The following is a 27185-nucleotide window of genomic DNA, read 5'->3' as shown; positions in this document are numbered from 1 at the left end:
GCAGTACTTCGGCCGCACAATGCTTAATGCAGCTACAGCGCCTACATTGCGGCTCCCACACACACACTCGCATAAATGTACAAAGTCTCGTACTACAAATTTTATGTGTTCTACTGCCAGCACTTCTACATGCCACATTTTCGCTGTTGGCCAGCGTCACCTCGGCATCGTGCTTGCCATTTTTGTATGACGAATGGCGCGCCAACGCAACACATTGCTCTTAAGCAAGCATAAAAATATAAGGCACATAAAACTACTGCTGCGCTACATTGTGCCACCCGACCGCCCTCACACCTTTGCTGACAGCTCTTCTGCGCTGCCTAACTCCAATACGACTCGGTGTAAGCGCAGCGCTCGCCATTCGAATTCAACTGATTTGGCCCGAATCAGTCGTCAGTGTGTCTTAAGCGACTATAGTCGTTGAGCTCGTCATCTCTCGTCGTAGCGTTTTTGGTCGTTGCGTTAGTGCATTAGCTGATACAGTTAGTTTTCCATTTTAACGAACGAAATTACGAGTCCCCTGTTTTCTTGTTTTCTGGCGTGGTAGCATCTTGGCAGCTTCACGGAATTTAGGACAGTTAGTTCTATTGATGCCGCGCTGTAAAAGTGTTTGTGAGTGTATGTGTGTGCGCGCGGGTATACAATAAGTCAGCGCCAGCCAAATCTATTTCCGCTAGCGTTTGCATTGGCAAATTATATCATAAAATCAACATTGCGCGGTCGTTTTGCCATTGACATAGGTCACGTCGCCAACGTATGTATACGTGCGCTGCGTTCGAACTGCGAGCCGCCTCAGCGCTGTGTTCAGTGTGCGAATAGTAACGCCTTCACGCGCATACATCGCCGCCGCCTGTATGTATAAGTGGTATGTACTAACATCTAGTGTACTTTAACAGCTTAACTGCATAGCAGCAGCGCGTATACCAACGCACATACAAGCGCACATTTACACATACGTCGTGTACTTTTGGTGTTTGCACGCGTGTTGTGCGCGCAGCGTAGTAAGCACGCACCGGCAGTGCTGCCGCGAGGCGCCTACAAATATACAACGGCCATATAATCATACACAAACATAAGTATTCGGGCGCTCACATACACATACACAGGCGCCGCATTAAGCACTTTATGTGCGGTAATTCGAATATAAATTTGATGTTCCTGCGAATTGCAGCAACGAAGCAACAAAGAAAGCGAATGTGAAATTGCCAGCAACAATTTGTTGTTTGCGTGAGCGTAATACATATAATAAACGCAACAAGAACAACAGCAATAAAAATAAAAACAAAAAGAACAACATTAGTGAATACCAGCAATTGCGGCAATAAATAAATTCCGTGTATGCTGAATCAAGAATTGCACTAAATCGTGTGCGCGTGTGTGTCAAATTACTGAACGCTGTCGTTTATTCGGCGCGCTGATTCTTAAACACTTGCGTATTCTTCGAAAGTACAAATACTAAATTTACGTGCTGTGTGAGTTAAACGGAAGCAAATTACTAGAGTAAGGCGCGGTAGGCTATTATCATTTGCTCACTTTGTCGTTAACGGTGTGCTTTTCAAGCACTTACACAGACACACTCACCCATACATACATACCTAGATTTGTTTACTTACTTTTGAGCACATTGTTGCCGGTAGTGTTTTCGTGGCACTTGTGCGGTTCGTAAAAACAAAAGTTGTTGACATTAAAATTTCCGTAAATGCGCGCTTAATGCAGTTGCTCGTTTGAGTTGTGAGTGTTGCTCTTGCAAAGTATCGTTGCAGATGTGTTGTAAATAAAACGAAAATTTGTTTGTGTAAACACTTGTGAGACTCTGGAGTGCTGTTGTTGAAAGGCAATTTTGCAAACAATCAGGTATGTACACAGTTCGTTAATGAGCTCTTTTAATTTTGCAAGAAGCTTCTTGAATTTCATTTTTTTTTTTCTCAAAGTACATTTAAGCGTCTTTAAAGTATTAAGTTTGTAGAATGGTGAAAAAAATTATTATCTTTTCAAACTGCAGTAGTTTCAACAGATAAAATATTAAAAGAGTTTTTCTTAAAACCCCATTTCTCAAATCTCACAACAGTGGTATTCAATAAATATAATAAATTGCATATACGCACTTGAAATTTTTACTATACCTTCACTGTAGTATTATAGATAAAATCACTTACTTACGATTATTTGACAAGATATCTTCACGAAATTTTGTATGTTTATGTCAAACGTACTTCTACAATCTTCGAAAAAATCGTACAGATCGGTTTACTGGAGCATATAGCTGCCATACAAATTGACCAATCAAAATCCAATTCTGTATGGACTCTATTGTATTTGTGAAGGATATTATAGCTTCGGATTTATGTTCTTGTTTATAAAAATTTACTGCTAATTTTATGGTGAAAATGTTGACTCTTTTTAAAAGTCCTCCAGTTTGCGTAAAATTTATGTTAAGCTGAGCTAATCGCACTTTACTAGTATAAAGTATAAATACATATTTAATAAAGATCGAAGGAAAGACAGTCGATTGCTTTTCCATACTCTCAGAAGAAAATGTCAAAGTTAGGCCACTTTTAGAGCGCTGAAATGATTTCGATAGATCTATTTCTGAATGAAATAATGCTTCCTTACTGGAATTTGTTCTCTATGAGTGAAGGCTTCTGTTTTCAGCGAATCCAAAACTCTATACATTTTTTTATTTAACGAGGAGATCTCTCGCATACCAACATAATTTTCTTAGAACACCGAGTAAATTCGTCACACTAGCACTATTTAGCAACTTACATTTAAGTTATTCGATCTTGTTAATTAGCTTATTTTTTTTGTACGCAGCTCTGATTGCAAGATATTTTTTCCAAAAGTACAGTGATATGCAAACGGATATATAATTTAATTCTCATAATTAGTATATTTCTTTCATGGATTATATTTTTCCTCTCCTTTAAGCCAAAACTGGAAATAAATCACGCAAAACATATTCAGTCCATCTTTAATATGCTTTACGGAGAGAATACTAATATATTTAGCAGGTCAACCGATTTGATATCTAGAAAATATTTAAGCACTTGAATTGTAAGCAAACTAATATATTATAACTTTAGAAAAGTTTTTTTGTTAATTATGTTAAAATATTCTACAAAGTATTTTCGTGCTTTGAAATATAATTGCTAAATTCAGCTCAAAAAATAGTTTAATAATTCATTTACACATTAAGTCGATTTTTCTGAAAACTATGTAATATAAAAAGTCATATTTTTAAGATCACCAATTGCAATTTATTTATTATAATTGCGTTTAAATTATAAAAAAAAAATTAGATTCCATTTTATAATAAAGTGCAGTAATAAATTCGAGATTATTAAAAATAAGTAACGCAGCTGGAGCTCATCGGTGATGAACTGTGTTTGTCCTTTTAGTTCACTTTCCACGGAAAATAGAAAAATTTAATCTGTGGGTATGGGTTAACTGGCGAGGCATTTAATACACGAAATATCATTCAAAATGTCTTAACATGAGCCATAAAAGATAGTATGAGATTTTGCTATCTCCTTAAAGCTAAATTAATAAGCTTTTAGTATTAAATTCAAGCAACCATATTGCTTTGTAGCGTATATCGCAAATTCATAATATTTATCCGCATCTATTGTATATTGTTGGCAGAAATTCTCTTGGTTCTATATATAAAACATTCATTTATAGAAGACAAGATTTGACCTTTAATCTATTATTGCGATGCTTAATTCAACTATTTGGTCGACATTTTTATTAATAAACAATTTTTTATAATTAAAAAATAAATATATAATATCAATTATTTTTTCTACTATGGCAAATGCACAAATGCTGTGTAAATACATTTGGCCCATATTATGGTTGCCACGGCAAAAGCATCAGTGCCAGGCAGACAATAAATGGATGAATTCAGTTTAATTGGCGGTTAATATAGAGAGCAATAACAGCGCGCCATTGAAACGAGATACAACAAATTCGAAATAATAAATTAATAATGAATGCAAGCATTGAAACTCGTAGACGTTTTTTTCGGTATTTTAGATTATTATTGTAAATAATCGCACATACATTTTTTACAGTTTTTTATATCAAACATTTGGCGTACCACAAACAAAAAAAAATCCTCAAGTCGTGTACAAAATACTCAGGTGGAAGGAATTTATTTTATGAAACTCACTAAATATAGTTTTTTTTATTTCGCAAGCCAAATGAAAAGCTGGCTGTTAAACAATTTATTGGTTGTTGTGGTGTTTTTCAAAATTTTCAATTTATGCCACATTATTTTTATAAAATAAAATAAATAATAGAAAACAAATTAAAGTAATCAGTATTGATCGCAGAAATGCTTTCGGTTACCAAAAAAGTCGCAAAAAATCGTTAATTGCTTAATGTGGACATTTTTTGTGTGGAAATTGAAAACACATAAATATTACATATAAATACAGGCTTAAAAATATTTATCAAAATGAATATAGTAGCTGAATAAAAATATAAATATTAATATAAAAGTAAAAATTAAAAAAAAAAATGGTTAGACTCGAATCAACTTTTGCCTATACTTGTAGTAGTAATAAAATTCACATAGTATGTTATATTTATTTGGTTTGCTCTCTATTCTTACAGCTATTTATACATATTGTATATATAATATATATATTATATATAATAAGCCATGATGTTTGACGATTAATATCTCGTAAACTCTTAGCTTAATCGAGAAATTTTATAAGATTATTTTATAGAGCAGTAAATTTCCTACACAACTATGAGCTTTCCGATTTATAATGATTTTTCATTGTGTTATAAAATTCACTACAAAAAAAATCTTGTCGCAAAATAATCAAACTTGAACCATAATATTTTTTAAACGGTTAGGTTTACGAAAAAATTGTATAAAAGTTTTTGTTTGCAGAGTATTAAACTTCCTAAATCCACGAAACGAGATCTTCTTTCAAGTAGCTGGCAGCAAGATTTGAATCATTCTATCTGATAATAACAAAAATATAAAAAGTTGTAAGGTGGAAGAACTCCCGTTACAATTAAGAGCTTATATTTGAAAAAACTTTCTTAGAGGTGTCTAAGAACCTACTTTTAAGAGTAGCAAGCGAAATAAATAAATAAATATTCGTTTTTGACCCATCTTAAGGTACTCTGTATTTAGCGGTGACAATCATCTTTAAATGTAACATGGTGCTAAAAAAAATAAGTTTTTATAAAAATCTCAATCAAAAACGTTTATTATTTTTTCGGGAAAACTCTGTATTAGAATTATAGTTGTAACTACAAATAATATTTTTACAAATGTAAGGTCAAATACGACAACATCAACAACATCAGACGTTGCTCATAGTTAGCTATCAGTATTACAAGTTTGTACAAAAATCAGTCAGAGATCTTTTTCTTGGGTAAGAGCTATTTATAATTGGTACACCGTTGGACCTTTAGAAATGAAAGGAGCTGCTAGTATTTCGAGTATGGCAATTTTAAATTAATCATTAAAAGTACATTCTTGGTGTAATCTTGCTAGTAACGTTTACTAAGCCTGAGTAATATAATTTCTGCAATGTTTTCTAGAGATGTAATTATATTCTGAACAGGCTATATTAAGTTTGCCCTGAAACTGCGCTACTCCCAGAAGGAAAGATCTGAGACCCTATAAAAGATATGTATAAATGACCAGCGCGTCAAGTTAAGTCGATTAAGCCATCCTTTTCTCACCAATCAGCTACTCATTTGTCGGAACTGGTATCCGACCACTATAGCATATATCAGTCATATAAATTGAAGACTCAAAATCAAGATCTTGTATGGAAAACTTTTTTATTTGTCTCTTCACAAAATTAGGCATGATAATTGTCCGCGAGAACGGTAAAATCTTCAAAGCAATTGTTCAAAATGGAACCACTATAGCATATAGCTGTCATACAAACAGACCGATCAAACCCATGTTTGTGTAAGAAAGAGCTGAACATGAGAAAAGGTATTATTGCTTAGGCGCAGCCGCAGTTGATGGTTTTTCTTAATTAACTTAGTATTAACATAGTATTATACAAAAGTAAAGGTGATCTAATTCTTACTTAATCTGTTTCAAAATGTTATGAGTGATTTCGGTTTCGATCGGCGGAGAAACATCAACTAAGAATGATTTGGCAAGAAAATTTTGATTCGTTTAGCTTTGTGCTATTCTCGTTGTATTTCCACAACAATTTTATTTATAACCATCAACTTAAAGTAAGTACTAAGTTAAAATATACTGAAAAACCATTTTGTCTAATTTTGTTGAACATTTCTCTAAAAGCACACTTATATATTGTGTTTCAAAAGCCGTTTCCAGCAGACGTCTTAATTCTCTTTCAACTGCTTTTAACCTTAACGTCTTCTTTTTAACCAAAGCAAGTTTCAAGTTCACTGATTCTTCGCAGGCACCAAAAGCTGTTTATTTCACTTCAATGACGTTAGATGTAGGAAACATATGTATTAAGATTTAAGAAGAGTATTTATTACGCTGTACTTACCGTTTCCCTACAACCACATATGTATGTGTATAAATTGCCGACATATACGTGTGTGCGTATGTGTACATATTAAACTTACATGACTACCTGAAAATTTACACCAAAGTGTCGCTCAACAATTTCTTTATTGTATTTTACGCTTTTCTTAGACAAAAAAACAAAAAATACACGATATAAACAAAGAGGGACATATGGATGCGGAAGCAAGGACATAGATACTCCTGTAAAAGGAAATTAAATAAATACGGGCAAGATATTAAAAAGTACGCGGCGAGTCCGAGTAAAGTCCGAAAAGGAAACTAAAATCACGCACACACCAATGTCACATATCAGTTAACGCTTCGTTTACTCTACATATTTGTGTGCGTGTGTGTGTGTTGTCTTTTCCAAGCTTGTGCTGTCCTGTCAGCTTGTTTCTGTTTGCGGAGTCGACGGCGGCCATTAAATGGGTCCAGTGGTGTGTCTAACCAAATGTCTGCGTCTCAGTGCATGTAATATTCCACGTAGAGGCACATACATACACACAACATCCAACTGTTAATGCGCACGTAGAACACACATAAACATCAAAGCCTCATATATGTTTGTTGCAACAATTTATTTATTTATTTTTTATTTCTTGCCATTCCTTATGGGTATTTCGTTTTAGACGAAATATTTTTTTGATTTACAGTGGCTTGTCAAGCCAACGAATGCGGCGTGCTAAGCAAGATGAGAGCTGGCCATCCCGACGATGCGAGTATTAGCAGTCTCACAGGAAGCTCAGTCAAGCCGTTCAACTACACTTTAATGTCCGTTTAAAGGTTGTTATGTTTTTGGATTTGTTCGATTTCTAGTTGCTTTTGATTTTCGAGACGCGCAACGCAACGTCGTATAAATAAAAAATAAAATAAAATTGTAATAAAACAAAAAATAAACACAAACAGACTCACCGATTCAAAAGTGTGGAAGCGAGGCAAGAAAAGTTGTTTGTGCCTCAAGAATATATGTATATAACCGTTAGTCGCTTGCTATGCTGGACTGTGTGCATGTGTTCGGCATGAAAGATGTGAAGAAGTATTTGTAATCATTTGTAGATTTGTAGAATGTCTGCATTCACAGCTCGACGGCGTTTTGCACATGTCTTATTGCTTTTGGCGTGCGTGTGTATGTCTATTGGTGTAGGTGTTGTATGCGCCAGCAATAGCTTATGGTATGATATGTGATCGAATACGTGTTGGCATTTGAATCGATTTTACAGAATTTCATTACTTTCGATTTTGTTGTTTCTGTAATTTTTTTATTTATGCCACTCGTGCCCCAAATGCTGCTGGATGCATGGATGGCTTTGTGCTTCTGATATTGCTGTATGTTTTGAATGAGCGTACAGTGCTGTGCCTTGAATTATGATCACTTCGGTAGGTAGAAGAATGCAATGTTAGATTCGTACTATTTTTAATTTCTGTCAATCAAATATAAAATATTTTTCTCAAATCCTTAAACATTTCGAAAACAGAAATATGTTGGACTTTCATATTAAAAAAAATGTTTACTTTTATATTAAAAAAAGAAATTAAATTCTTTTATTTTTATTTTAAATGTTTTTTATATTTGTTTTCAATTTTTTTTTATATTTGTTCAAAATTTTTACGTTGATGTTGTTGTTGTAGTAGCAATAAAGAAGCCGCGATGGCTAGGGGAAGTGATCTAGTGGTAGGTGTGCCTAAAAGTTTGTTGACTTTAATGGCAATACTTCTTCTTGCTTACTTTGTTTTGGCCACTCCGCAATGTATGCTACCATCGGAAAGACTTTAGCATTGAAATGGCAATGGTTAGTGCTTGGAATTGCAACTTATCTCATATTTTGCTCTACTTGACTTTGTTTGGGAAAAATTTGACCTTTTGAAGTTGCCAGCTGGCTCTTATTTGAAAAAAAATAATAAATTGGAATTCTTCCGTAGGAAGTTTCTTGAGACTTAATTTTAAGTAAAAGTTAAAAAGAGTTGCCGTACTTTTTAAATTTATAGAAACAAGTATGCCACTTAATTTGAAATATAAAAAGTATGTTATTATTGAAAAGTTTTAATGAACAAACACTATAAAAAATTTATTTAAAAAGAGTTTTTGATTATTTAAAGCAAAAAATTGATTAAAAAAGTTTTTTTTATGGAGGTGGAAAGTAGTATTCAGTTTTTAGTAACAAAATACTGTACGAATTAAGTATATATACACATCAATTATGTTATTGAGTCTTTGAGGCTTCACCAAAAGTTATTTTATTTAACCTAATTATATATTTAGTAAAGTTTCCGCTGATGTCCTTTATGATTATAATAAAAATTTTACATGGCAACTCTGTTTTTACTTATTATTACTTTAAAAATTTATCCGATATTCTATTTCAAGAGATATTAAATTTTACTAAAAAATTTCTTGGAAAAAATTCTAATTTTTTTTAAAATAATTTTTTGTTTTTCAGAAAAAAAACTTAATAAGCTTGGAGTTTTGTTTACATTTTATTTGGTTATAGTACATATGTATTTTATTAATCACTATGTTACTATCAAATGTCTCCCCACATCAATGCACATCACTGTAAACATTTATTTATATTTGTATTTTACTTTATATTGTTTCTGCACGACGCTTGTGTGAACAAGTAAAATGTGTTGCCATTAGTTTTGTTGCATGTGAACACCCACACACGCACACATGCCAAAACGTTTTCATTTACACTTTCGCCAACTTTTTCCAAGTTCTCTCTTCGTTTCACTATTTATTCGCATCGCTCTGTTAGTCAGTTAGCCAGTCAGACGCAGGGCGATATAATCTTATTTATGTAAAAATTCCAAATGTGGGTTATATGTTGAAAAGGTGCGATTTAAACTTTAACCTATGAATATTTTAAACGCTGCCTCTGTGCATAAGTTTATTGGTTCAACTGCACATATGTGTGTGTGTGTGTAGGTTTGTGTGTGTGTCTTTAATGTCCGGTGCAAACAAAAATTGATTATCTTGAGGTTGGCACTACAGATTGCCATTTGTGCGGTTGTATTGGTGAATGGCTGGTCATTAATTGGGTGCCACCAAAATAAATATGTTTAAAGGGAGAAAGTATAAAAAGATTGGTAGCATTGGGAAAAAGGTGATTACTTCCATGCGATTCGATTTGTTGATGCTTAAAGATGTGCGAATGTGTGGCGTTGATGACTGTATCGGTGTAAGCACTTAACTTGATGAATGGTTCAATTTCTTTCAAGATACAAAACAACATGCCAATAACGAATAGTTTTACTATTAAAGCTTTCCGGTGGATTTATTATGCTGTAAAGTTGATATGGCATTCATGCTTTTATTGTGTCTTAGCTGGGTTCCTTAATCGATATTATTTCATTTAAATGAGTTTTAGAAAATATTCAGCAAATACTCTTGTTGTAGTTTTGAAACTATGGTACCAGCACCTACAAGCCCCTATTTGATGGGAATTACATACCGCACTTACTGCACTCCTGCCAACAATATGGTTATTGGAACCATTAAAGCAATGTCTGCGATGCTGTAAATAAAATTTCTGACCAGCTGACCTAAATAGAATGAATATGATGCCACATACACACCCACCCACATACACATGTACACACTTACACCAACCCAAACATATGCATATAGCAGAAGTTCACTGATAAATGCTTGAGATCATAACTATATTATTGCATGCAATTTGTGCGCTTGTTGCTATTGTTGGTATCGCTGACGTTGTTATTCCGCTTGCTTGCATATTTTTCTCGCATGTAATTAAACTTTAATGATGTTTGTTATATAACATATATATCTTAGTGTGGCAAAGGGCAAGTAATGCGATATGAATATGCTCATACATACATACCCACACACACAAACACATCTCCATAAATGCATGAATATTGACTCAATTAAGATGCTTTTTTCTTCTGGAAAAGGTGTAATAAAAGCAAAAACTCAATTAATAATGGAAATAAATGGAATAAAACTTTGAACATAGCATTGTACTCGCGTATATAGTATATAAATATGTATAAGAGTTAACACAAAAGGCGGTTCAAATAGCGCGAGCCGATGTTTAAAATTAATACGATTTGAAGTGTATGAGCAATATTGTTGTGCTTACAGTACAGTGCGTTCAAGAGGTGTGTAATTTACAGGCTCTTGCATTTCGATTCTATTGTATTTGAGGTGAAGCTTTAGTTATATCGGCCCTAAAGGCATGCAGATCGTAGAATTTAGGAAATCCAGCGTTATGAATATGCGAAAATTCTGTATTACATCGAGCAGCTTCAGTTCTTGCACAAGCTGTATTTTGTACGTTTTCAATTTGAGACCTCGACATAAAATGCACCAAGTCGTTCCATACGTAAGTCCGAGTTACTGCGAACGGCGCCGAATCGACTCTCCACGGTCTTCGTGTACACTCTCAGCTACGGTCGTTATATTTTCTTCGCTGAGTGCTGGACGTGGACTATTCGGTCGAATATTATTCAATAATGAATGCTGGGTTTCAAGATGGGTGACGGTGTTGCGAATAGTATGCTCAGTAGGCCGATTTTGTTGACCTTAAGTTGAGCGAAGCACGCGACACACTCTTTACAGAAAGTACAATTTTGTAATGAAGTTGAACGATTTGTAAACGTTGTTCAGGCATAAGTTTTTTCATGATTAAATGCCAAACAATAGTAAAAAAAAATAACATGACAGCTAGACACAACTCATACGTAATCTGTCACAAAAAGGCTATTAAAAAAGTATCTTTACTTAGATTACCCGTTAGTTGGATAATAAAATTTTTGGGAATTCAGATATTTTATTCTTTCTTTCAAATATCGTTTCTTGAGTCCTTTTTGTCTGTCTTTTGTGCTTGAACTTATTTATCCCATTTTACATTTTCTAAATAAACGTTTTGAAAAATTATTTTTTGCCAACTGTTTATAAATATTAGGTCAAGTAAAAAGACCGTTCGGTTTTCTTCTAAGAGATGGCGTTACTGTCTATAGTATTAGTGTTACGTGTCGCATCATGTCATACTATACGGCGCTGAAAACGTGTTTATTCGCACTAAAAGTTTGTCTTTGACAGTTTTTCGATTGATTGACTCAGTACGTTGTGAGCGCTCGTCAAAGATGGACACCAGCAAAGAGAAAATTCGCTATATTTTAAAATTTTTCTTAGATCAAAGCGAAAAAGCAGCCAAAGCGGCTGAAAACATTAATTTAGTTTATGGGCCCGATACTGTAAACGAACGTGTAGCACAAAAGTGATTTGCTAGGTTCCGTTTCGGTAATTTCGACGTCAAAGATGCACCACGCGTCGGGAGGCCTGTCGTCGAAATTTGCAATAAAATCAGGGAAATAGTGGAAACAGACCGTCACGTGAGCACTTATTTAATTGCTGAGGAACTAAAGATAAGCCAGAAAACCTTTTGGAACCATTTGCATAACCTTGGATTTAAAAAGGAGCTCGATGTTTTTGTGTCACACGAACTAACGCAAAAAACATGATGGACCGAATTTCCATCTGCAAATCACTGCAGAATCGCAACAAAATCGACCCTTTTCTGAAGCGGATTGTGACTGGCGATGAAAAATGGGTCACTTATGACAACATCGAGCGCAAACGGTCATGGTCAAAGCTTGGGGAAGCGGCCGAGATGGTGGCCAAGACCTGATTGACGGCCAGGAAGGTTTTTGCTGTGTGTTTGGTGGGATGGGCAAGGAATCATCTACTACGAGCTGCTTCCTTATGGCCAGACGCTCAATTCGGCCCTCTACTGCCAACAACTAGACCGCTTGAAGGCAGCACTCATCCAGAAGAGGCCATCTTTGATCAACAGAGGCCGAATTGTGTTCCATCAGGACAACGCCAGGTCACACACGTCTTTGGTGACGTATAAAAAATCTATATATTAATTTTGATCGGTCAGTTTGTATGGCAGCTGTATGCTTTTGAAGTCCCAACCTTCCAAAATTGTCCAATCTGAAAAATTTCTTCTGAGATTATACCGTTGCATTGGATAAAATCTGTGTTAAATTTCGTGAAGATAACTTTGCAAACAAAAAAGTCTTCCATACAAGGACATACATTTGATCGTTCGGTTTCGACAAGTGAGCAGCTTCTTGAAGAGAAAAGGGCGGGTGCAAAATTTCAGATCGGTATCTCAAAAACTGAGTGACTAGTTCGCGAATATACAGACAGATTGACGAACAGACGGACATAGATAAATTGATTCAGTAATTAAAGAAAATATATGAATAAGTGTGACAATATGCAATTTCTTACTTTCGTTGCGACTAGTTTAAAGCAACAGACTTCAATACAGTTTCGAAAACTACTCGAAAAATATACACTGCCGTTTTAAATACAGTGTGCTGTTCCTTACTGCGCTTTCCCTTCGACGCTGCTGTAGTTTGGAAGGAAATTTCGCATTTACTTTGATTGCATTCGCTTTGCATTGCTTCAGCGTATTTTTACTTTACTGTCAATTTTTAATTGAAATTCATGAGATTATTTTAAACCGCAGCTGCAACTCAAATGGAGGGTGCGGTGGTAGTGAGCGAGGGGTGATGGGGAGCAAAGTGTGCAGCACTGGCTACAATGTATGCTGTCGGCAGCTGAAATAAGTTTGTATAAATGTGTGTAAGTGGGTATATGAGTGGCGCTCTTATGCTGCAAAGTGGAGATATATACAACCGCATATACATGCATACCTACACACACATAAACATGTTCATGTTTAAAGTAGGTACCTGGTAATAGGGCACTCATTTACTGTATATACATACGTTTTTTCTTTAAATCATTTTTTTTTGTTGTTTTTGTTAATTTTTTTCGCTCGTAATGACATTCAATGTGAAGTGGAGTTATTTTAATTGCTTTTTTGCGGTGCGCATTTCTCTGCAAAGTCTCATACAGTTTTTGCTACACTGCTTTCGTTGCTTGTGTTGCTTTTTTTATTTTTGCCGTTTGTGGCTATCCACTCTCCGACTGGCCAGTTCACTTTGGCGAACATATTTTTATTACCAACAACAATTGCATTTGCCCACACTTCAATTACGGTGTCCTTTTTGCATTAGCTGTGTGAATGGAGAGCCATGAATACAGGATTTTTAGCACTCAAGCGAATAGTGTAACTGTTGCTGCTGCAACGCTGCAATATTGTCTGGATACCGTTTCCGGTAGCTCCCAGTTATTGAGGCTGACCAACACACTTCCTTTCTAACTCAACGCAGCGGCGCAAAACTCTGTTGCCCCCCGTAAAGGGACATAAGCGCGACAAAAGCGGTTACCCTCCATCATCACAATCACCGCTGGCGCTACACAAACATTGGCGTTCGGCCCCGCTTTTGCTCGGTCTGGCAACTAACCAAACAACTAAGCCTTTCTGATATGACCGCTGACCATTGACCGCCCGGAAGCGTGCCGCGCGACCCGACAGTTTCGGTGCAAAAGGCAATTCAGCCAAACTTACTCTACGCTATGCTGTACCATGCGCCGCCCTGCACTGTGCTGCGCTGATTGTGAGTGTGCATTTTTCTTTTCCATTTAATGTTTGCTTTGCCAGTGTGCTTTTATTTAAGTGAATCGCAAGCTTTTTATAAAGTTTTTTTTGCGTTTCATTTTTTAGTTTTATTAATTCTTTTCTAAGTTTTATTTGTCCAAGCCTCTCTGATCGCGTTAGCATTGCTGCAGCATTGCAGTTATTTTAAAAACGGCACGTACACTCTAGGGTTTAATTACGTTAGCCATTGTACGCCGCTATATATTCAACAGTGCATGTATATTTATGGGTATATATGTACAATATATACAAAAGCTTATATGTTATGTGTGTGTTTGCGCTACAAAATGCAACACAAGTGGCGTACTTAAATTACTACAAAAGTAACGGGTCAATGAGCGGCGAAAGAGTGATTGAGTGGTGAAGTGCCTGTAAGTCAGAAGACCACTAGTAGCGACATCTTTATATGTACTCAAATAATATGTTGCACAGAGTAAAATGGCATCGCTTTCATAACGGCAGTTTTTAAGACAATAAAGTAATGGATAATTATAGAGATAAATATAACATATCAAAGTGATCTGCTTTATGAGGCGTACATGCTCTACGTTAAGCTTCCTGGCTACGTCCCTTTTCCGAGGGTGCCCTCGGTTAACTCTTTCTTCAACTCTGCCACTTTTGAGCGAAATGCTCCTAAACGCTATTTGAAAACACTGGATCGGAGGCACTCCACCAGTTGCGTGTGGCGAAATGTTCCCAGTCCCACCTCTCTGGCCCAAGCCAACCATTTCATCTCCTCTTCCATTAGGTTGGACTTGCTCTCCAGCCGGTTACATACCTCGACCGCCGCCTTGTATCGCACTTTTGTCTTCAGCTTCTCCCATATTGGCTTCTTCCTTCGCCTTCTCTTGTTGTCAGAGTTGGAATCCTCGGTAACCTGCTGAGGAGAACAGAGAAAGATGCTTATTTTGCCGTATTTAAGCTAACAGGACTTTTTCGGTCCAGGTCTTCATGGACTGTAGCACCGTGAGCCGGTGTGGCAGTAGAACTACAAACACCGCAATCTGCTTGCGTTGCATTGGAGGTGTGGCCGCTGGTGATACAGCTTAACGAAACGCAGTGCCCACCTGACGTTTATACTGATATTCTAGCCCCTGGATTCCTGTGGTCTCTACCACTAGCATTTTATACCTACCACCAGATAATTCATTAGCAATGGCTGCTGTATTCCATTAACCGCCTACTGAGATTGCATATAAAGCAGTCTACCGTAAGGGGATGAATCACCACCCTGCAATGTCATGACCCAGCCAGCCCAGTCAACTCCCGCGCGGAGGATACAGCTGAAAGGCATCTTTGTACGTCCTTTTATCCAAGATACGAGATCAAATTTGACCTGGACTGATAAAAATAAGCATTTTCACGTATTTCAGATACGCTCCTTTTGAGGCCATGCAAGCAAGCTAATTTTTCGCTTTTTCGATGTTATTGTCATTATCAGAGGTGGTTGGACGACTCGTATGAGGTAAGATTTCGACAACTTCCCGACCTTTGTGCTACTCAAATAATTGTGTTCGTGATAAAGTAGTCTCACCAAACACACAACATTGGAAACACTAAATTTCGTTAAAATCCTTTTTATAATTTTTTTCCAATGTAAAAATCGACAAATTTTCGCTTAGTTTAAAAATAGCTGCCAAATCTACACGCATCATAGGCAGATGAGACACATAAAAACAAACAATGCTCGTATCAATCACGAAAAAAAGGTCGACTGGTTAGCGCGCGTAATCAGTCAAATTTTATCAGATGGTATTAAAATAATATGTCTCTCAAAACATCTGAAATTTTGCATACGTCCTTTTCTCCTCAAGAAGCTGCTCCTTTGTCATAACCGCCGATATCAGATCATTATAGCATATAGCTGCCATGCAAACTGAACGATCAGAAAGTAAAAAAATAAAGTTCTTGTATTAAATTTTTTTTTAAATTTTTCAAAGGTATTCTAGCTTCGGTATATGTTGAAAAATAAACATAGCTTGCACGAAACAATTTCCAGTATTTTCTTTATAGTACCTCTGCGATGCGCTTTGTTCTAAGCCTTAGGTTCAATTTACATATTTTATTATTACTTAAGGCTTTAGAAAAATTAATGTAAAGTCCTATTCAATTATTGAAGCAAATTTCTGCACTCTCCATTGAATAGCGCCAATTTCCAATAACACGATTCTCAACTATTATACAAATGGAAGCTGGCATATTGCAGCAAATTCAGTTTAAAATTTCTTCCATACGAAAAACATTGTTCATAGCAAATGCTTTGTTTTCCCATGCATATGAGATTTATCCTTCTAAGCTGAATCTGATTTTAATGCATGTGCATAAACAATTATTCATAGCATTACAATTCCATTATTTCATTATTTGGAAGAAGCTTATAATTCGTATTCATTAAAAAAGACCGTGTGCTCTACCCCCACACCAAAGGAGACACCGCTCAATTATACTATTGTATTTCGCCATAATTAAGGGCGCAGATTATCTTGAATTTTCATACTAAAGGATTTTCCGCAGTTAATACCAATTTAATAAAAATTCAAATGCTCAGAAATAAAAACTCAATTAAAATGAGCAAAATCAGAAATGCAAAGCAGGCAGGCGATGCATAACGAGAGCGCGCGTCGTTGGCGAAAAGCGGCGGCGGTGGCGAAGGGCATGCAGACGAGCGTAACAATGCGATGTAGCCGCCAAATGAGAAAAAGTGAGCGAAAAGTAAAAAACCAAGCGCCAAGACGCTTGAAGCTTATTAAAACGTCATTTGCATAAAACCGAAGGTGAAAAATCCTGTGAGAAAAATAAATACCTCATCATTAATGCGAAAATGCCACAAAGCGTAGCTGTCAGAGGTGGCAAGCTTGAGTGGGACTAAATATGGCGAACGTCAGCGGGGCATATCCATGGCAGTAAAATAATTAAGAGAACAAAGATTCTTGGCACAAACACATAGAAGCGCTTGAAGTCAAGCCACATTAAAGCTTTTTTTTACAATAAAATCGAGAAAGGTGACAACAACAGCAAAAAACAACTTATAGCAGAAAAAAAGCGAAATTAATTAGTGTGCGCTTAGCACTCACATTCGCCTTAAAATAAAAATATTCAAAGCGGAAAAAAGATGAAAATCCGAATATAAGAAAGCAAAAACATAAGAAAAAAAACAAAGAAACGTTGTGAAGACGGGCGTTGATTTTCACGTCAATAAAATGAAATGGCGAACTTAGACAGGCAGGCAGGCTGTCAGAGCTACAAGTATAACACGCCGCAGCTGAAGCTGGCGTTAAAGTAACGGGAAAGAGTATAACAATTATGCCAACAACAGGCACAAAAAAATCAACACTGTGAAGTGTATTGTCACTAAATGCTGCAAATACAATGAAAACAACAAGAAAACGACAAAGAAACAGAAAAAAGAACCCGGCACTCACACTCACAAACACACTAACACAAAGCGGGAGCTAATTCAATTAAAAGTCAAAACAACGGCGTAGCCATTCACTAGCTCATTTGCAAATTTGCGCTTTAACGGTTTAACAACAAGTGAAACAACAACAACAACCACTGTCTGAACAACTTACCTGAACATTTGAGGAAGCCAACTGCTCGAAATGAAATGCGAATAAGAAAAACGTAAGAACTTCACCGTTTGAAGGGCACAACAGCAACAACAATAATGCAAGAAAATGTTCGTAATCAGCGATTGTTTTAAATACCTGTGCATGGGAAGCAAGGCAAGATTGCTAACGAAGAGAATATAAAAGTGAAATAAGTGAAGAAAATTAGCACTTTTGCCTTTTAGATTTCTTTGAAAGCGGGTTTTGTACTGAAGGAAATTTCTGCCTATCCTACGTATGCCACTCTAAATGGCATTGAGGTGTAAGAAAATTTTCTTAGTTTCAATGTTTAAAGAAACGATGGCTTATGTACATGAGTTTTTCTCCCAAAATGGAAAAGGAAATAGTCTATAAAACTTTTGTTATTTTAGCAAAATGAAAATTACTTTTTTTTGTCAACTTTAGTGTTTGAAATTTTAGGTCGAAAATAAGCCTAATCTCACGAACTTCTGCTTGAGCTATCAGTCTCCTTTATTTTTCTTTTCGGGTCTTACTGAAATTACTTTGACAATGTTTAACTTCTCGGTACATTCAATAAAGGGGCTTCTTCTCTTTTTCATTATCCTAATTTGAATTTTTAGAAACACTGACCACCGTGGAAGATATTTTTCTTAATCGGCTCTAATCTGGAAATGTGCAGTGTTAATACTCGTTCAGTTGATTCTCTGTTCCCTAATTTTTACCATGAGAACTGAAAGTTGAACGTGTTATGATAATGGATATAACTAAGTTCTTTTCATACATATATTACTTGCTTATTGTTTAATACTCGACTGAGTTAGTTCAGTGGGAACCCTGTTTCAAGTTGCATATACATATACACAAAATTTCGAAATCATTCAAAGTCTCATGGCTAAACTATATTAACATCTGTCATTTAATTTTTTATTTTTAGAAATTTTAAATGAAAAATTAGGTGGCAACTATATAAAATATATTTTTTTTAAATCTTTTGTTTAGAGTAATGTTTAATGAAACACTGTTCTTAATTTTTTAAAATTTCAAATCTTCTAACATTTTGCAAAAAGCAAAAAATATTTTTCAAAGTATTTATCAACCGCTATAATGTATTAAAATAGTGCAGTTGTCTAAATTAAAAAGAAAAAAACAATTTTTGCTATTTTCAAATGAATACAATTTTTTATCAATTTATTTTCACACAGGTATTATTACAATAATTCTACAAGTGTAAGAACGCCTGAAAAAACGAAAATAATTTTTTTAAATAAAATCAAAATGTGTTGGCGTATGCGGTTATGCAAGGTCGTCAATTGTGCTTAGTGTAACAGCTAAATATGTTTCTACTATGAAGTGCGACACGGCGTATGAGTTACATTCACCGCGGTTGTACGGAGCTTGCTATAACCACTAGGCGTATGAGTAACATGTTACACATTAATTTCTTTGAATTGCATTATGCCGTAGATTGTAAAGAAAAACTTTGAAAAATATTATAAAAAATAATTTCTACAACGTTGCATGATATGCACACATTTATATACAAGCGGTTATTGTTACACTTATTCCTTTGAACATTTGTCTGCAGCTGCCTTATGTGCGCAGAAAGGCTTTTGTTGGCGGCTGAATGATTATATGAAATAATTGTAAAAAGATCTTGATTGAAATATATGTGAATGGCTACATATAAGTTTTATATATAAATAGAGTTGAAATATACTTTTTGAGTTATGTATATATTGATGCGGCGCAAAATAAAAAGATTAAACCTAAGCATGTTTCTTTCACAGTGGCAAATTTGTCGCTTTTTTTAAGTTCAGCAAGAAGATTTATTTGCTTGTAAAATAGACTTTTGTGCTATAAAAAGCGGAGTGAAGCAAAATTTTTGTATTAGAAAAGCTTTCATTCTAAATTTAGTGAAGAAACGCTGATTCCACTAATCTTCGCAATAGCGCAGCAGTAGTCGAGCGGCTAGAGTTTATAAAATTCATCTGCCTGATGATTTCAGTAGATACTTCAACTCATCAGTTCTACCACAATCAGTTTAAGTACTGTGGGTAACGATTTTTTTTCACTTTATATCATACTGACATAAACACTTTTCTTTCTCCTCCTCATTTGCATATACTCGTATGCACATGTGTCTGGCATGCGAATTAAATGTCGCCGATATGCGCGCGAACGCTTTTAATAAATGCCATTCAAAGTAGAAAATAAATTAAGCATTCGCTTGCGTGCGAATATCAGTGTAGCCCCCGCGATATATATGAGAGCATAGATGTAAATGCATATTTAATCACTACACATGATTATTGTATAATTGTGCAACAGACATTATTGTAGTTGCATATAAGTACAGTTATAGTACGAATTTCACATGTCGACACCCTGTTGCGTCACAAGGCAATTCACAGCACATTCCTAAGTTGATGGGAGAAACATCATTTCATTCATTAAAAGCAGGCAATAAACGGTGTGTGGAGTAGCAGTGGTTGCTTGCAGGAAACGCAATGCTAATGGAATTTACTATTATTGTGTGATAAAGAAACTATAGGAGATAGCATATAACAGTGGAACAATAATTCGGGATGTGTGGAAAAGTATTTTTTTGTGAAAATACGCCCCTAAAGATAGATTTATATATATATATTTTTTTCATTAAGTATTCTATGGAAAATATTTTTATACTACTTAAAAAGATTTCTATGGAAAATATTTTTATACTACTTAAAAAGATGTAGCGGGTGTTGCCATGCAACAAAAAAAATTATTTTCTTCAACTTTTCCTATGAGTATGTATGATTTGAATGAAAAAATATACAAAAAAAAAAATAATCAAATTTCATTTTTAGCTCCTTGTTAAAAGGCAATAGCTTGCCTTTTATAATTTCGCATTTACATATATGGTATTTTTTGACTTATCTTTCCTAAAGTCATATCGAAATGACAAACTCACATATATATACACAATTCAGCACATGCCAAACAAATAAGTCTAACTTTATATGAGCACATTCATACATCGAATTTCCACGGCACAGCTTTCAATCAATACATATGTATATAAAAGACATTTATATATAGGAGAAGATATATCATATATGGTATATGTGCATTAACCCAGTCACTTGTCTACTTAATGTCCAATCACCAAAGCGCAGCTCCGCCAGGTTTTTATTGTCCTTTCTGTTATGCTTTTTACCAGCTTGCAGTCGCGCCTTTGACAATCTGCCGCCTTTTGTCCCGTCGCTGATTGTCTGTTTATCTGTTCGTTGTCCATTGTCATCGGCTGTCTGCTGATATTTCAACGGCAAAATGTGGCATCTCGTAAAGCTGTGCCGCAGCTTGTCTTTAATACCTTTTTTTAATTGCCTGACAGTTGGAATTATTATTAATATTTTCTGTCGTCAGCAGGAAAGCTTTTCATATGGCAAATGCTGCACTTGAACATATTAAGCAATTGAAAATATAAATTCGGCGAAAAAAATAAAAATAGAAAACAAAGTTTTATAAGAATTATTTACGCTGTGGGCAACCCTATTAGGGCGTTATATCCAAACGACTTAATTTCTGAATTCTTTATGAAGAGGCATTTTCTGTAATAATCAAACAAAATAATGTATGTACATGTACAGAATTTAGTGTACTTTTATAATTGGCTACTTGAAAAATTTTGGACTCGAGGAAGATTTTTCTGCTTAAAATTATTTCTAATCCCAAAATCAAAAGAACGAAAAGGAAAAAGAACTTTTAAAAATTTTGACAATTTGTTGGCATCTAAAAAGAGGAAGTAATTTTTTATAAGAAATTCTTCGGTAATTACCTGGCAACATATGTTTATAACTAAGAAGGTCGTGTGAGAATTTAAAGACGATCGATCAACTCTTCACAGATTCTGAAAACAGCGTTTCGAAAAAAATGCAGTTCAAGTTTTGGCAGTCGATTACTCTAAGTTATATTTCCTTCTTTTTTTTGCATATTTCAAGACAAATGTATATATAATTTGAGGGTTCTCGAAACTCTATTTTTAGAGTCGGTAAGAAAATTTTCGCCGAAACGAACTTGAAATTCTTACAAGATTTTCTTAGGTACAGTTTTCAGATATTGGTTGAAGGAATAAGTTTTCTGATAATAATTTCGAGTTTTTAAGCCACAGCCTCAGTGAAAATAAAACTATCAAAATTTGAACACAATATGTAAATTCGAAGTTAGTATTTCATTAAAAAGTATCGTTAAGTCATTTAAAATCATTCAATTGTCTTCCGACACCATTTTTTGGCTTCTCTTCTTATTACAGGTCATAGCATTGCATATTGTATATAGCCTCAGGAAGTATTTATTGTATAGATGTGAGCAGCCGTATAGCAGCTCATATCAATATCTAAGGCAGGTTACATAATGAAGGAGAGTGTGATACAGAGAAATAGCGCGACTTGAACCAAATTTTTTCCAATATATAATACATTTTAAATTTTTTTCTTTTTGATTACATAAGTCTCATCAATTGAAATTTATTACCAAACACTTTTTGTTGCATACAAGTATAAAAATAAATTCCGCCGTGTGTTTTCATTAAATAAAATTAAGTCTGCACTTTCGTTCATTTTCCCTAAGCTTCCCCCCCATGTATTTAACGAAGGTAATTGAAAGCCAATACACGGGTCGACTGTGTAAGAACATGGTGACGCTTTCGAAAGTCCTGCCCCTGCATACCAATTCTTTGTAGCATTGCGCTTGTACTCACCTGGGAAGTGTAAGGGGCAAGGACTAAAGGAAAACACGGAAAATAGCTGCATTGCAAGCAAATCGTGGCTAGGTATTTGTATGCAATCGGCATATTTAATTAATGCTTGTTAAAAGCAGCAAAGCAAGGACCAACAACCCGCTCATACGCACACATACATATATATATACCGTCAGCAATCGGTGTTGAAAAGCGTTTTCGCATTACGCAGCCAAAAGAGGAATACGAAAAATCTGCAGCATGAAAGCTTAAAAGAGTACAACAGAGGCAACAAAGAAGCAACAACAGCAGCGTGTGTAACAGATATAAATTGTCGAGATGCGAACAGAAAAAATTGAAAAGTAATAAAAATGCAATGGGGCACGCGAAAATCCGACAACGTGCGGTTGCCACGCCAATACCAAGAAGCTGCCGGAAGAAAGCGCGAACATATAGAGAGCGGTAGTTGGAAAGCTTGCACTTTCTGGCAGAAACAAGCGGCAAGCAACGTTTGCGAGAGGTAAGTTTGTGTTGGGTGTGCGGTGCGCGGGGTTGTTGACGTTCGGAATGGCAGCTGCAATGTCGTAATTTCGCTGAGCATTGCAAACGGAACACGCGTGGCGCATGACACTCGTAAGCGCGCATGCTGCAATTTTGCGGCACATAAATACCCGAACACACATGTGCTGGACCATTCTTACAGATTGCTTATATATGTGTGTAGGTATTCGATCGACTTTGCAAGCACATCAGTAAAAGTGTAGTGGCAATGCAACGCTGCTAAAGTGGATACACGATCCAGCAAGAAATAAAATAAATTAAAGTGAAATAAAATAAACTAAAATAATATAAAATAAAATTAAATTAAATTATGTAAAATAAAAATTAATGAAATAAAATTAAATTTAATTTAAAAAATATACTAAAATATAGTAAAATAAAATAAATTAAAATAAATTTAAACAAAATAAAATAAAATCAAAAAAAAAAAAAAATAAAAAAATAAAATAAACTAAATTAAAATAAAATAAAATTAAATTAAAATAAATAAAATTAAATAATGAAGAAAGAATTAAATAAAAAAAACCACACTTCGGTTTTAACAAATAAAATTATCCCACATATTGTATTGAAAACTATCGGGATTAAAAAATGTGAAATTTTCAGAAATTTTGGAATAAAAAAAATCCAAGAAAAAAAAAATCTAGTCAAGTAATGATCGAAGGTATAAGATTTTTTATAATACTAATACATACAATTTTTTAGGCCACTCTGAAGCGTAAATTAGAAGTAAAATTCATCTTTTTTGTGAGAAATCGCTATTTTGTCAAAAATCAAAATTTTGACTAGTCCTTCGATCATTTCCTGTATTCGTCTACAGTAACAAAATACTGTTTTGGTGTTTGAATTTGAGATATATATAAGCAGGAAAATCTTCCAGACACCTCGTGAGATCGGCTCGGAATGAAGGGATTCCAAAATTTTTCGAAACAACTTGCCGATTATTAGTGTACAAGTATTATATATTAAATTCCGTAAACTCACAATTTTATTCATTTATACTTGCAAGTGGAAATAAGGCCTAAATCAACTTATTGAGGACGTTCACCGCAGCATCAGCCATTATAAGAGTAATTATTTCCTACAGGGCGTATTACACTACGCCCGAATTCAAACTTTTACTTCACACATATTATGTGCATGCACATAGCATTACAGCAGAGTTTAAGTATTTGCTTGCGAGTTGTCCTCTTTTATGTTTTGCCATGGCGGCGTTGCCATTTAACACCCAATAAATTGCAATTCGGCAGGCGACATGCCGTCGCAATACAACTGCAAATTTCTTACGTGCCAAAGACTTTACAAGCACACATGTATGCAGCAATGCAATTCCTCTTATGTTCATGTGTGTGTATGTGTACGCTGTACGTGTGCTGGCGTGTTGAACAAATTGAAAATTAATTTTGAAGCATTTCCCCAAAGTCAGCTGACTTCTTTTATTGGCCACTCCAAGCACTTAAGTGTAACATTTCACCAGTTTTTCGCTTTCTTTCATTTAACTGCTTTATTGTTTGAAAAGTGAAAAAAGAGCGAAGAACGACGAAAAAAAGCACTCGGCCTTAATTCATTTTCTTTAATTCTGTGCGCACTCAGCAGACATTGGTAACATGCCGCATTCTCAAGCACTTGCTTAAAAGTATTGTTGTTGTTTGCGGCAAGTGTTGCAAGCACACTCAGCACTCAGATGCTTTGTAAAATAGGGGCAAAAGTAAGGCAGATAATTGTTGAAAAATATTTGGTTTTTTCTTGTTAAAATTTCCTTGCTTCCCTCTTTTTGGGTTTCTTCGCTCTCCAAATATTTGTCACACTTTCCTTACCGCTTTACGTTCATTTATTGTGAGCGCAATGCATTACAGCAATGCCTTTGCCATCGGCGAAATAAACTCATTAAATGCCATTTCGCCTGCATCGATTGCGTTTGAACGTTTCGGGTCAGCGCGCGCGCTAAATTGATTTGTAATCAGCAAAGCGGCAAGTTTGCCACACGCCAATGGCGCTGAGCGCTGCAGGCGCCGCTAGCAGACTGCAAATATGTACGTAAATACACAAATACACTAATAAATATACAAACGTATATATATATATATATGTAGATGTACATTTCAACAGTTGTTGGCGTGCACTTTGCAACATTAAAGTTTCCTTTACATACTCAAGTGGGCAATGGCGGAAATTCCTTGCACGAAATTCTTTTGACTTGAGTATGACAATGTCAGCGCGCGCCGCGCAACAACTGCGGTTGCATGCTACAATGTTCAATGTTTTCGCTGTCAGCACTTCTTCGTCTGCTTCTGCTTGTTTTCCTTCGCCTCTGCGTTCGCTTGCTACAAGCACACCAATAAATATTTCCTTCGCCACTTCGCCCATTTGACCGACTGCTTTCACACTTGACTTCACACTTTGTGCAACACCTCGATTGTTTGACTGCCTTTTTGTTTTCTTGGGCGCTAACGTTGGGCGGCCCGCTCAAATAGGTCAAGAATTACAATAACAATAGTTGGTAAGAGCAAAAGAAATCATAAAAACTTACAAAAAAAAAAAAAAAAAATCGGAGCAGCAAGGAGGCTTACAAAAGACGAAGTTATAGCGCAACTCGCAAGCAAAATGCCACAGCGTCTATTTGCTTGCTACTCGAGTCGTTTACCATCCATTCTGATCTTTCTTAACTTTGTGTAATTCTTTACAGGGTGTCGCAGGGCATTTTTATGTAAAGAACGATCTCTTCTGAGGTTTAAACCCACATTTATTGATAAAAAAGCTAGTAGTAAAATCAGCCACTTTCGGTGCCCTCTGGTTGATATATAGTTTATGAAAATTTTGCCAGATCTCAGCAATAAACCGAATGTCACTCTCCAATTCATTCGATGACTTGGTAGCGGTAGAATGTCATTCTGTTAGGCTTAAATGACTATGTCTAATTCATACAGTGTTGCCAACTTCAAATGTTGTTTTTGTAAGAAAGTGGCAATAATAAATTTGAACAGCAGATTACACCAGTCCCCTAGACTTCATAAGGGTTGCTTCGGAAAACTCTTGTTGAACTTATTGTAGTCACGAGGTACATAGGGTTGCCACCTATCCAAATTTTTAAACCAATCAACTTAGAAAAGTGTATAAAGTTTATTTTAGAGACAGGAAAATTTAGATAAACGTACTAAAAACTTTTTGGAAAAAAAAAATCTTTTAATACAATATTTCTTGCATTGTTTGGAAAAACGTAAAAAATCTGGAATTACTTAAGGGGCTTTATCCACTTATACGTCAGAAGAAAAGAATTTTTCTAATACTTTTTTAAAAATTCAATGTACTTTAATTATCGGTGATACATTCTGAAAAATGTTGAATTTCTTTGATCCCTTGGCGGATCTCCGGGAGGACCTCCGAAAAAGTGCTTGGCGGCAAGGATGATTTTTCTGCGTAAAATTGTGTCAAACACAAAATATCAAAAAATTTATTATTACTATGTATGATTACAGCTTAGTCAAAATTTTGATTTTTAACAAAATGGCCGCTCACCAAAAATAAATCGTTTTGTAGGTATTTGAGACTAGCTTAAAAAATCGAAATAATTATTAAAAATCGTATCTCTTCGATCAAGCCCCCACAAGGTCAACGTGAGTCAAGAAGGTCGAGTGAAATTTCAGGTCTAGCGGCCCAACCGTTCCGTAGAAAATTATCTCACCAATTCTGCAAACAGCGTTTAGAGAAAAACGCGTTTAAAGTTTTGCAAGCCGATTACACTAAGCTAAAAAATTCTATACAAATACATTAATATCTTCCACAATATGATCGGTTTAACTTCTTAAATATATTACATTAGATACTTGTATATGTATTTGCAAAAAAGGAATCGATTTTTGAAAATCAAAAGTGAATATAACTTTTTAATATAATATAATAAGGAAAATATTTTATGTGGAATAAAAGACGAATTTTCTTTGGATGATTATAATTGGTCCAACTCAACAGAATATGATGAAGACCAATTTCAGTCGCATATTTGTAGCTGAAGAGTCATAATAAATGTGATGGTAGAGAGATTTAAGTTGCTTAAGTTGAATACGTTGTACATAAGATAACTAGAGATCTCTGAGAAAACTTACTGTTAAGGTCTTTGTTCTTGGTGGATCATAGAATGATAAACAGGTATTTTAGAGGAGCAATGCGGAAAGTGATAAAGCTAAGCATATAGTAGAGTGTGCAGAAAGTAATTATGGAAACAAATAGCTATAGCTTCAGTCTTATTTTCTTCTGTTTTT

General features: G+C 35.1%; 1 long non-coding RNA gene across 1 annotated transcript in view; it reads left to right on the top strand.

The window, feature by feature from the left end:
- Positions 1-402: 402 nt before the first annotated feature.
- Positions 403-27185, top strand: part of LOC118682756 (uncharacterized) — a 105778-nt gene continuing 78995 nt past the window's right edge. The window contains exon 1 of the long non-coding RNA XR_011396946.1: positions 403-1854. This is a non-coding gene — a long non-coding RNA (uncharacterized lncRNA). The remainder of the gene's footprint in view (positions 1855-27185) is intronic.

The sequence above is a fragment of the Bactrocera oleae genome, chromosome 6, assembly GCF_042242935.1.
Source record: "Bactrocera oleae isolate idBacOlea1 chromosome 6, idBacOlea1, whole genome shotgun sequence".
Taxonomy (NCBI): domain Eukaryota; kingdom Metazoa; phylum Arthropoda; class Insecta; order Diptera; family Tephritidae; genus Bactrocera; species Bactrocera oleae.
Note: the sequence above shows the minus strand (reverse complement) of the source record. Positions and strands in the feature narration are given on the sequence as shown.